Below are 12053 nucleotides of genomic sequence, written 5' to 3'. Positions count from 1 at the left end.
CCGGAACACTATTCTGGGCCTTGAAAAGCAAATCTTGTGGCGACATGGCACGCCAGAGAGAATTGAGTCGGACAATGGGACTCATTTCAAAAACAGTCTCATAGATAACTGGGCCAAAGAGCATGGCATCGAATGGGTATATCACATCCCCTATCATGCACCAGCATCTGGGAAAATTGAACGGTATAATGGGCTGTTAAAAACTACCCTAAAAGCAATGGGGGGTGGAACCTTTAAAAACTGGGATAAGCATTTGGCACAAGCTACCTGGCTAGTTAACACCAGAGGATCTATCAACCGAGCTGGCCCTGCTCAGTCAGATCTTTTACATACAGTAGAAGGGGATAAAGTCCCTGTGGTGCATGAAAGGAATCTGTTGGGAAAAACTGTCTGGGTTCTTCCTGCTACAGGCAAAGGTAAACCCATTCATGGGATTGCTTTTGCTCAAGGACCTGGATGTACTTGGTGGGTGATGCTGCAGGATGGTGGAGTCCGATGTGTCCCTGAAGGTGATCTGATCTTGGGTGAGAATACTTAATTCTGAACTGCATGATGTTAATTGCTGCATAATACTAACAGTGTTCATAAGTGTCTTTCAGGTTAAGACAGTGGTGACGAGACCAGAACTAGCTGCAAGTGGCGTCCAGTAACCTCCTCGAGACTGACATCTTTAACCTGCAACCCGTGGGCATGAACTGTGACAAAACTCATACCATGTCTCCTGCCCTGAGAGACTCCTAGCCAGATGGAAACCCACAATCCTGAACTAAATGAACTTGATGAACTTTTTTTTTTGTATAGAGATGAATCATAAACTAATGTTATCTGTATATATTTTAAAATGAAAAGTTAGTGGTGATCTGAGTATGACGTGAATGGTATGGAATAAGGGGTGGAATGTCCTGGTTTGGCCTAAACCAGGCCGATTTTCCTTTCAGTGATTTTTACTTTCAGCTAAGTCTCCTCTAAATAACTGCACTTTCTGAAACTAACTGCATGTTTTTGCAGACAGTGTCTGCTTCCAGGACTGATAACGCTCGAAGTTTGTAGTTATCGCTGAGGCACCGGTAGGGATGTTGTGCAGTAAGGCTCTTGCTGTACTTATTCTTAGAGAAACCAAGGTCACTGCTAAATTCCTCACTGCTTACAAGTGAAAAGCCGAAGGGGGGTCGCAGCTGCAGGGGGGAGCAGACAGGGCAGGTGACCCAAAATTGACCAACGAGGGTATTCCATCCCATACACGTCATTCTCGGTATAAAGCGGGGGGATCACGAGGGTCTCTCCCCTCTTGCTCGCTCTTGCTTTTTCTGCTATGGCTGGTGTCCAAGGAGGACTCCGACTGTTTTTCCTGCTGCCCCCGATTCTGATCTGCATCCCTGAATCCAGCTCTCGACCGTCGCTAGGCCCAGCCTGGGCCTTCCCGGAGCCTGCCCTGCAGTGCCGGTGGTGACGTTGCCGACATCGGGGGAGCTCGATCTTGGTTTTGTATATATATTTGTATATATTTGATTATTCCAATATTATTATTATACTCTTTTTCATTATTATAGGTTTATTAAAACTGTTTTAACTTTCCAACCCGTAAGTCTCTCTCCCTTTTCCCTTTCCCTTTCCCTTTGGGTGGGGGGGGAGGGTTAACAGAGAGCGTCTGCTGCAGGTTTAATCGCCAGCCCAGCTTTAAACCGTGACAGTGACTTTACAGTAAAGCTCATTGTAAAGTATATCAAAACTTTGTCTGCATTGAAAGTATCTTCTGTCCTAATATTCATGAAAAAATCAGCAAAAACTTCCCTAAGTGCACTGCTCTTTGTGTGAAACTCAGCACTAAGCATGCAGATGACATTCAAGAAGCAAAGGAGAAGGAGGGTTTCACGCTTTGTGGGATCTCTGGCTTTTATAATCAGTATTTGCTTTGATTTACCCAGAAAAAATGCGCATCAATTCTCTCTGGCCATCAAGTTACCTAGTAATAAAGAGACAGAAAAACAATTTCCCAAATCTTAAAAGGAACAAAGTCACTGTAGGAATGAGGTCATAGTGGTGAGGAACAGAGAAGCACAACCAGGTATGCTGCTGTTGCACATAACCATGCCTTCAGGCGTTAACAGTGCAGCTACATTTCCTAAACAGCCTCACGCTCGGGAAAGTACAAACAATAATCATACAAAGGTAAGTCACCAGGACCAAATAAAATTCACTGGAGAGAATATGAACAGACTGAAATAGAAACTTGCATTGTGATCATCCTGGAGAACTTCATTAATTCTAAGGAGGTCTCTAGAGTTTCTCACATTAATGTTTGAAAGTCGTTAGTTTGAGGTTTCTAGCATTGTAAAAGGATGAATACCTGCAGGCAAGACAGAGAAGGCACTGCAGTGACGGACAGCATATACCTCTAAAGTATATACTTTGACCTCCTTTTAAGGAGTAGAGAGGTAAAGCTGGAAAGGCAATGAACAGGTATCATGTGCCAGGGTTTCAGAAAATTGCACCTTGAATGGCTTTTGCTTCCTGCAGTGATCTGAAGTGTACTAAATGAGTTAAAAACCTAAGGTTACTGCATGGGACTGAAGGGTGGAGTTAGGAATCACGGAGGTAGGAATCCAGGGACTACATGGTCTTATGAAGCTGCCTGGGCTGCAGCCACAGGAGGCAAATACTCCATGAATGCCCTGTGCAACACAGGACTGAGCCACACTCCTCTTCCAGCAGATGGGGGGATCTAACAGATAACCTTCTCTTGTCTCCACTGTACCAGAGACACTGCTGTCCTTCAGTTTGCACAGTTTCTATTTCAACGGTTTATGAGTTAATGCTTGTACTGTACTTGCACTTGCACTTGCAATGCAAGTCATCAGAGAAAGAGAATTAGGTCTGATGACTCTGTAAAGGCTGTGAAGATGAAATGTGTCCCTTAAGAAAAGATATTAAAGATCCATAAGGTAAAAATGAAAACAGGCTTTTTAGTGAAAATAAAGAATTCTTTACCTCCTGTCAGAGCAGAAGCAAACTCTACTGCTGACTGGGTATGTCTATGCCCACGCTGTCTTGGCTCGTTCTCAGACTTTCAGCCTAATTACTATGTCCAATACCTGCATTCTCATGAGGTGAAATACCCACTTAAATAGAGACGGAGGTTCATAAGAAGATACGGGTATCAATTAGGTCACATTTAGGCAAAGCCTTCATCCAAATAAGAGATTTTTCACTGCAGCTGCAAAATGCAAACAACACAGTTAAAGATGAGTTTGCTTTGCGTTGAGGTAAATGTATATTTTCCAGCAGTTTTTTTCCCACACATATCTAAAGTATAACAACCGTTCGCTATGCTTTCGATAGTAAGGCTATGAAGAGTTAAATGCACAGTTCTGTCCTCTTACTCAAGAGTACCAAGAATGTGGCTCCTTTTCTTTTTGTGTGTAAGATGGTTTCCCAGCCTGACCACCACCAACGTATCGGTCGCAGCATACTTTTCTCACTCTTGTGTAAGATATACTACACAGTAATGATATAAACCCCTTCACACACCCATGTCCTAAAATGTTTCATGCAGTATAAAGAAAGGAGGTACAATATCATTACTGAGGAAAATGACATAATACATTCTCCGTAAATCATTTCAAAACAAATTGCCACAGTTGTGAATCTGTCTTAATTTTGTGGATTAATCTTAATCTTGTAATACAAATGCCAGCCTGCAGCCTGTAACACAAGCTATCAGCACTTACATGACCTGAACAGTACATTTAACATTGCAAACTACAATATATAATTAACTGGCTATATGCACATGCAGTAGACCGATGTCTGCCAAATTACATACTGTGGTTTGCCCTTCAGTGCCTTAAGTAGAAATATAATAACTAAAAATGATCAACACCCCATTTTGGCATGAAATTGATTTTCAAGGTATGCCATTTTCATACATAAAGTTGCATTCATGTATTACACTGAAGTGTCTCACCTCAACAGCTACACAGCATGAGATTGATTTGTTTTGTACCTGGAAAGGACAAACTTGGAATCAACAAATAAGATTCTGTCCCTCCAAAAAGACTCCATGTCAGCAGCTGCCATTCTTGCCAACACGAGATTTCTCCTCATATCCACCCAGTTACAGAAATGCACTCCCAGAGAGGGAAGGGGACAGGGAAGAACACACAGATAAAATAAGTGGTTTTTTAAACAGACGAGGCAAAAAGGAAGGTCCTAGCTTTTTATGCAGCACAAGCTGCTGTCAGAGTAACTTGATTTCCCTAAGAGGGTCCTAGCCACCCTTGGAAGAATTAATAGTCACAGTCAGATGTGTTGCTTCTGGCACAGCTGGTCCAGGTAAAGAAGTTTTTCCCCCACTGCTTGTCCCTCCTACACATCACAGGCTATTGCCGCCTCAGAGCTACAGCATAACATCACACATGATCATTCCCTATCTCAGTTCAACCAGTTCTGAGCATTAGCAGAAGTACCTAGCAGCAGTGCTCTTTCAAACCTCTTTCACCAGCCTGGCCATAAATTGTACTGGAACAACAAACTCTTGCTACAGCTAAGCAGACAGGCTTGCTCTCTCTCAGGTTCCACAGCGTGCTTCAGGGTGGTTTGCATCCACCTCCAAGGGCTCTGACTTTTGTGAAAACTGTTTCCAGTGCTTTGGGGAACATCAGGGCAGTGCTCAAGACAGGGATCCTGCCATGTCACATAGGAAGCCTTGAATGCAAAATGTAAGCCAAGATTCAGTCATAATCCAAAGCACCTCTTGCTGACACTATGCTCAAAAAAGGGAGAGGGGCAAATAAACTCTGGTGGTTTTGTGGATTTTCCACCTCAAAGACAAGGGGCTAAGCATTTTAACATTTATACCTTCACATTACTGTTCCCTTCTCCCTGTCTTCCACCAGAGGAGCCCAGGTCTGAGCAGGCAAAGTTCAGCTACTTGTAGAGAGCACTCTGCAGTCTCGAAGGTGCCCTTACAAGTGAGCAGGCAAAACTGATTGCAACTACAGTGCCGTGAGTTTGCTGCAGGTTAAGATGCAGAGTAATCTTTTAAGTGCTTGTTATTTTTTTTTAACTAAGTTGATTTATTTTTCTCTTTTCCACTTCCCCACTAACATATCAGCATGAATTGAAAGCAGCTTCATGGGAAGATGTGAAGGGAAAGCGTGAGGGTTGACATCTACAGAGTACCACCTGCCAGGCTTAATATAGGAAGACATCAGGTTTACATGCAGATTTTGGGTGCCTGACCTTCACATCTCAGTTTCAGCTATGACCGGTGTCCTCTGGACACAGCCGAGGAGATGCGGAAGAAGAGCTGATGATAGCACCAGCTGTAGGAACATGATAGCTAGTCTGGTAGCTAATCCAGTGTACACCACCCAACTGTTTCTCCCTTTCATAAGCCCTTCTGCCTATTTTTTCAGTGCCGATTTGTACGCCAGAATATAACAGCAATCTATTGATTTGCATTCTAGACATCCTCACACATCCCGCCAGGACTGCAAGGGCTTGATGGGGTTACTTATGGGTCAGCGGAATTAAATCCTGTTTTCCAGCTGTTTACATACCTAAAATCACAGAATCACAGAATCACAGAATCACAGAATGTTAGGGATTGGAAGGGACCTCGAAAGATCATCTAGTCCAATCCCCCTGCCGGGGCAGGATTGCCTAGACCATATCACACAGGAACGCGTCCAGGCGGGTTTTGAATGTCTCCAGAGAAGGAGACTCCACAACCTCTCTGGGCAGCCTGTTCCAGTGTTCAGTCACCCTTACAGTAAAGAAGTTTTTCCTCAAATTTAAGTGGAACCTCCTGTGCTCCAGCTTGCACCCATTGCCCCTTGTCCTGTCAAGGGATGTCACTGAGAAGAGCCTGGCTCCATCCTCTTGACACTTGCCCTTTACATATTTATAAACATTAATGAGGTCACCCCTCAGTCTCCTCTTCTCTAAGCTAAAGAGACCCAGCTCCCTCAGCCTCTCCTCAGAAGGGAGATGTTCCACTCCCTTAATCATCTTCGTGGCTCTGCGCTGGACTCTCTCTAGCAGTTCCCTGTCCTTCTTGAACTGAGGGGCCCAGAACTGGACACAATACTCCAGATGCGGCCTCACCAGGGCAGAGTAGAGGGGGAGGAGAACCTCTCTCGACCTGCTAACCACACCCCTTCTAATACACCCCAGGATGCCATTGGCCTTCTTGGCCACAAGGGCACACTGCTGGCTCATGGTCATCCTGTTGTCCACTAGGACCCCCAGGTCCCTTTCCCCTACACTGCTCTCCAACAGCTCTGTCCCCAACTTGTACTGGTACATGGGGTTGTTCTTGCCCAGATGCAGGACTCTACACTTGCCTTTGTTATATTTCATTAAATTTCTCCCCGCCCAACTCTCCAGCCTGTCCAGGTCTCTCTGAATGGCTGCGCAGCCTTCCGGCATCTCAGCCACTCCTCCCAGTTTTGTGTCATCAGCGAACTTGCTGACAGCGCACTCTATTCCCTCATCCAAGTCATTAATGAATATATTGAATAGAACTGGTCCCAGAACCGACCCTTGCGGAACTCCGCTAGACACAGACCTCCAACTGGACTCTGTCCCGCTGACCACTACTCTCTGGCTTCTTTCCTTCAGCCAGTTCACAATCCACCTCACTACCCGATCATCCAGACCACACTTCCTCAGTTTAGCTGCGAGGATGCTGTGGGAGACCGTGTCAAACGCTTTACTGAAATCGAGATAGACCACATCCACAGCTTTACCATCATCTATCCACCGGGTAACATCCTCATAAAAGGCTATCAAGTTGGTTGAGCAAGACTTCCCGTTGGTGAAGCCATGTTGACTGCCCCTAATGATCCCCCTATCCTTGATGTGCCTAGAGACAGCACCAAGAACAAGTTGCTCCATCACCTTTCCGGGGATGGAGGTGAGGCTGACCGGTCTATAGTTACCCGGGTCCTCCTTCCTGCCCTTTTTGAAGACTGGAGTGACATTCGCTTTCCTCCAGTCCTCAGGCACCTCTCCTGTTGCCCATGACTTAGCAAAGATGATGGAGAGTGGCCTAGCAATGGGGAAAGTTTGCCTGTGATGTTCTGGACCACTACCATAAAATTTCATAAAGTGTAGCAGTTTCTTCAGATCTAGGGATGGAATTTTTTATTATTGCCTTTGAAATAAAATTCTTGTTGGTGCCTCAGAAAACCTCCCTGTATGTATCAATCAGGAAGAAAGTATTAGCCTTCTATACAGTAACAATTCTTCATTGAATTAACCACTAGATGGGAGTAAGGAAATTTCCACAGATGTCAGGGTTGTTCCCACTGAAATACTCCATAGCTGTTCTCTGAAGCGAACGTAGTCAGCAACTTGAGATTAATACACAACTAATCACACTATCAACATGAAATAGAATAAAGAGGTTTCTGTGTTTTCCAACCCATAAAGTTGCTGTTTGAAAGGTACCATTCGATATGGAAATGTAACCGGCAGTCTGTGTCCATAGCAGGGATTTTATTGTAATCTGTTTTGCCATCCGTTACTAAGGGCTTTCCTAGGGACTCCACGCGATATGGATTTTAGTGCATGTTTTAGTGTTGGTAAGGTTGAAGTCTTATTGTTTTACAAGTCCCCTGAGGTCCCTATGACAAATTTCCAATAACATGTAAGAAGATGGCCATTTCTTTATGACTGGCCACTGCATTACCATCTTTCATATGGCAGATCAGAGATGATCCCTCTTATTGTTCACTCATAATTTAAACTGCTCTCTTGTTCTCAGTTGCTTTAACCCCAATTTGCTTTTATGGAAACAGAAGCCGTCCCAATTCCTACAGAGTAAGAAGTCTTCTCTGGTGCCTTCACAAACAGCTCAGTGATATTTCCAGCCCAGGTGAATAGGGGAATGGGGAGAATTTACCAGTATCTGATTCACAGCCTTGTAGTCATTTCTCAGTGTGCTTAACTGCAGCCTGGCCTCCTTCATCTGTTGAGAGCTCACAGGATGTGCATGAGTTTAATCACCATACGGCTCATGTTTGGGGTATTTCTCCACACACTGTTCCCAGGCGCTCTCTCTACTTGAAAAAAAAAAGCTGTCATTTCAGGTAGGATATTCCTTTCCCATCACTGCCAGGAAACTGTCTTCTACAACACATCGTGCCTAAATGAAAAGTTCTCACTTTATCTCCACTGCTGCACAGGCATGAAAGCATTTGGCTGGTGCTCTGTGGCCATCTCCACATCTCCCAGCATTCTTCCCCATGTTCCCACTCTATTTCTGATCTCAGAACCATAAAGACACTGAATAACAGAGCCATCAAACAAGTTGGGTGGAAAGGGGCCTCTGGAGGGCATCTGGTGTAGCCCTCTCAAAACAGCGTCAACTTTGGAGACAGATCCAGGACAGGAGGAAAGAAGAGGGAGAGGGAAAAAAAGCTGTGAAGAAATAAGGGCAAAGAAGGCATACACAACAAACACAGAGAAAGAATTCACTTCCATTCCTATTCCTGGACAGACCTCTAAGAAACAAAATGTTTAAAGAAAAGAGCAAGAAAAATCTCAAATATCACTAGTCTTTTTATTAGCTCAAATTTTCTGACAGTGACCTGTAACATCTGGCCTGACAGCCAGCGAGGCAGAACCCTTCCAGTTCCCACGGTAGATGCTTTCCTTCTCAAACACACATTTAAGATTCACAGTACCACTTCTGCTAAACACAGACATCTCCTGGAAACGCCGCTGACTTTCCCCACTGCCCAGTGTAGGTTTTGCCCTCTGGCTAGGTGTAACTTCATGGCTGCCTCTTGTCTACCCTTTAATGCATCATCTTACAAAGGCAGCTGTGAAGCTCAAGATTTCTGTTTGTACGCTGGATTCATCACACAAAGCGGAAAAGAGCACTGCATGCTCTTATTTGCAGAGGAGAATGGGAAAGTTAAGGTGAGAAAAACACTTAAAGCAGAGACACACACATACGCAGGTTCAGCCTTGCAGAGCTGACTGCCATCCATGCAGAGGGCCAAAGCATGGCCTCTTCTGAATTCGAATCACTCTTCTACAAACACACTGATACCTCAATGAGTTGAGAATCAGATTAAACCTGGTATTCTGTGCATTTCTATATTACTGTTGGGCCTTTAGGTGCAATCTCCACTTAATGAGATTTTCTTTCTTTTTTTCTTTTTCTTAAGGAATATCTTTTCATTGGTACCAGTGTGTGTCTGTCAACTCAAAATACCTTAAGGAGTCTAAAGTGACTGGGGAAAGGGTGGACAAACAACTCCTTATACCTATTTGCTTAAGACAAACAACTTTGAACGTATTTTGTAGTGCTCAGTAAGTGTCAAACTAAAAAAAAACTGCCTGAGAGTAAACTACTGCAACACTATGACTATTCAAAATGAAGGCCTTCTCATCAGTGCATTATTGATATAACTATTTTCTTGGAGTAATACTGAGGAGGGTGCCCTCACCCACACCGAATCAGCCAGAAATTCAATATGACAAGTAACTCTAGTTCACCATGAAATCCTCAGGCCTAGATAGGATCAATAACTTACATATGCATCTTTTGATAAAACTCTTGATTAATAATGTCAACAGTGATTACTGATGATACTTCTGTAGGAAACACCACATCTGTAGAAATGTATTGCAAATGTGGTAATAATTTGCCCTGTTTGAACATGTCCAGAGGAACCTAGTTTTCTTCCTTGCTTCAGTTTCCTAAATCAAAGCAGAGCCTGCATAGGATCTAAATTCATCTGGAGATTTTTTCAATGTGAAAAGTTTTTAAAGGTGACACCAGGTGGTTATATTCTGTACACAGGAGCATTTGGTGGTTTGTAAGTAAAAGAAATTGGTTTCCTTTTCCCCAAGTTACTATGAAGTATTTAACTTAAAGAAAATGCAATCTGCAAAAAAACAAGACTCTTTGGAATATGTCTTCAACTTAATTTTACTAGTTCTACTTCAAAAAGAGCCTTCTAAATAAAAACAAAGAAAGAAAGTGAAGTTTACAGATTTGGGTATCCAAAGATATTCTCCTTTTAAAGCCTAATTTCTAAATTTTTCAGTAAGAAACATTAGAATCTGTGAGATAACAGGGATGCCAGACAAAGTCTGGGGATTAAGTTATTTTCTTTTCCCCTCTTACATGAATAAATATTACCCATCCAGTATATTCTTTTCAGTGTATTGCCCTCTCAGTTGTTAATAACAGGATACCAATTAAAATACAAAGTCAACGTGAGACAAGAATCACCCTGTGACTAAACTGTGAGGGGGTGGCAGGATCACCCAGGTTGATCTGGGTTTGGAGCTTTGATAGAGCTAAGTGCTGGGTAAGATCAGATGGCACGTGAGATAATTAAAAAACATTAGAAGGAGGACTTTGCATTTTTGCATTTTGCAAGAAGGTTTAATGACTCCCAGGGCATTAGAACATAACATGTATCTTGTTGAGAGAATACAAAACCGGTGTTACAACAAAATAATTGTTTGACGAGATGGTGGGGATGGGTGAAGAGGGAGAAAGGGGATTAATATTCATTTTGCATTGTCTGAATAGCCTAAGGGAAATATAATTTAATTAGGTGTATGTATATTTTTAAGAGATGCCATGTTCATATCTGAAGAAGAAAATGTCTGTGTTTTCAGGCAGTTAAGCAAGGAGAGTGCTGACCTTCAGTGTGCTTTCACCAAAATAAATAAATAAAAAGGACAATGTAACTGATTTCCTAAAGGCAGCTGAGATCAGTCTGAATGAATTATATGGTGAATAGCGATTGCAAATGCAAAATAATGAGAAGATAATATCCTGGAATTAAAGAACATACAGACAATGGGCACAGGAAAATTGATTACACTGGCTCAAATGCGTTGCGTTAATACTGAGAAGTGGGACTTCTACTAGAAATTTTTACAAAGCACTTCAGAATTTATTTGTATGCATTTGTATGTAGATAATTATCTTCAAATTGGCACTAAGGCCCTGCTATAGGAGTAGCTGATGCCCATGCTATTTTCTTCTCATCCCAGTAGAAGAACTTCATGGGGTTAGCAGGAGAATAATGCTAAGCATACAGCAAAGTCCTAATAAGATCACAGCCTTGCGAAAAAGCAATCTCAGAGAGAAAGGTGTGAAGGCTCAGGGTTAAAAATCCATGGACACATGTCCCCTGTGGATACAACTGCACAAACCGAAGCTGCAACTGACTTCATATGCCTGCCCAGTGGCTACCACAAACACTTCCCTGCCCTTCCCAGGTGAGCCACAGAGTCATGGAGTCCTGCAAAGGACTTGGCTCTTTTTGACTGAAAAAAGCAGCTCTGAGAGAGAGAGATCTTCCTGTGAAAAAGCGGTGAAAATCTAGAGAAAACCTGTTAATTAGCTGAGAGGAAACCATGGAAGGATACTTATGGAAGGAGAAAGGGAGGATGCTCAGGAAAAGTGTTTTTTTATTTAAAAGCATGTACATGCATGTATGTATGTATACATGATGAAAATAAAAAGATTGAGCTGGGAGGAGAATGAAACAATGGCAATTATGTATTTCTGCACAGAAGGCAAATGCAAGAAAGAAGATAGGTGTTTGTATGTCTGCTCAGTATCTTTTGCCATGAATATTTTGAAGGGCATAAATTTCTGTAAGGCAGTTTAGATATGCCTTACTGGTTTTGTAGGACAGAGGTTACTAAATAATGTGTTGGAAACTAGAAAAAGGTCGCTTTCTGGATTTCTTTGATATTTGACACAAATTGTTGTTTTCCTTTTGCCACATTATTATGAAGATATCTTAAGGGAACTTGGTGACTTGGTTTGTTTTGTTTATTCTGCAAAAACTTATAAATAATCACTTCTTGATGAAGGTGATGATCATAATTAAAACACACCTCCCTGCAGTCCTTGACCTAAGGATGATGGTTCTGTACACTCAGACAAGATCTCCGCCCTGCCAGACACCTTAGTACTTGTGGAGGCTTCCGGGCCATCCTAGAGAATCCACCGAACAATGTCACCTACAAATGGACAAAACTTTCAACTTATTTTATATCACTTG

General features: G+C 42.7%; 1 long non-coding RNA gene across 3 annotated transcripts in view; it reads right to left on the bottom strand.

Moving 5' to 3' along the window:
- LOC137676639 (uncharacterized) overlaps positions 1 to 12053 on the bottom strand; it is a 64764-nt gene that overhangs the window by 34544 nt on the left and 18167 nt on the right. The window lies entirely within an intron of this gene.

The sequence above is a fragment of the Nyctibius grandis genome, chromosome Z, assembly GCF_013368605.1.
Source record: "Nyctibius grandis isolate bNycGra1 chromosome Z, bNycGra1.pri, whole genome shotgun sequence".
Lineage (NCBI taxonomy): Eukaryota > Metazoa > Chordata > Aves > Nyctibiiformes > Nyctibiidae > Nyctibius > Nyctibius grandis.
The sequence above is the reverse complement of the archived record's forward strand: the minus strand, read 5'-3'. Positions and strand labels throughout refer to the sequence as shown.